We start from the raw sequence: 259 nt of genomic DNA, 5'->3' as shown, positions 1-259 counted from the left end.
CTTTTGTAACATGTGTAACAATATCACAATAATATACTGTTTGGGGAGCCAATAAGGTGGGAGACAAACCTCCAACTGTTAATGGATGGGCTTCTGACCAATGGGAGCCCTGGTCACAAGTATGACACTGAGTTGTCGACACAGCTGAATACTTTTGTAACGTGTAACAGTATCACAGTAAGGACTAATACTTTTGTAACATGTGTAACAATATCACAGTAAAGACTAAAGCTTTTGTAACACGTGTAACAACAGTAAA

General features: G+C 38.2%; 1 protein-coding gene across 1 annotated transcript in view; it reads left to right on the top strand.

The window, feature by feature from the left end:
- The window catches only part of LOC107989206 (haloacid dehalogenase-like hydrolase domain-containing 5), a gene marked incomplete at its 5' end in the record, with an annotated part of 5,469 nt that overhangs the window by 1,280 nt on the left and 3,930 nt on the right, over window positions 1-259 (top strand). The gene's annotated exons all lie outside the window — the stretch shown is intronic.

The sequence above is a fragment of the Cynoglossus semilaevis genome, chromosome 11 (genome assembly GCF_000523025.1).
Source record: "Cynoglossus semilaevis isolate Cse_v1.0 chromosome 11, Cse_v1.0, whole genome shotgun sequence".
Taxonomy (NCBI): Eukaryota; Metazoa; Chordata; class Actinopteri; order Pleuronectiformes; family Cynoglossidae; genus Cynoglossus; species Cynoglossus semilaevis.
Note: the sequence above shows the minus strand (reverse complement) of the source record. Positions and strands in the feature narration are given on the sequence as shown.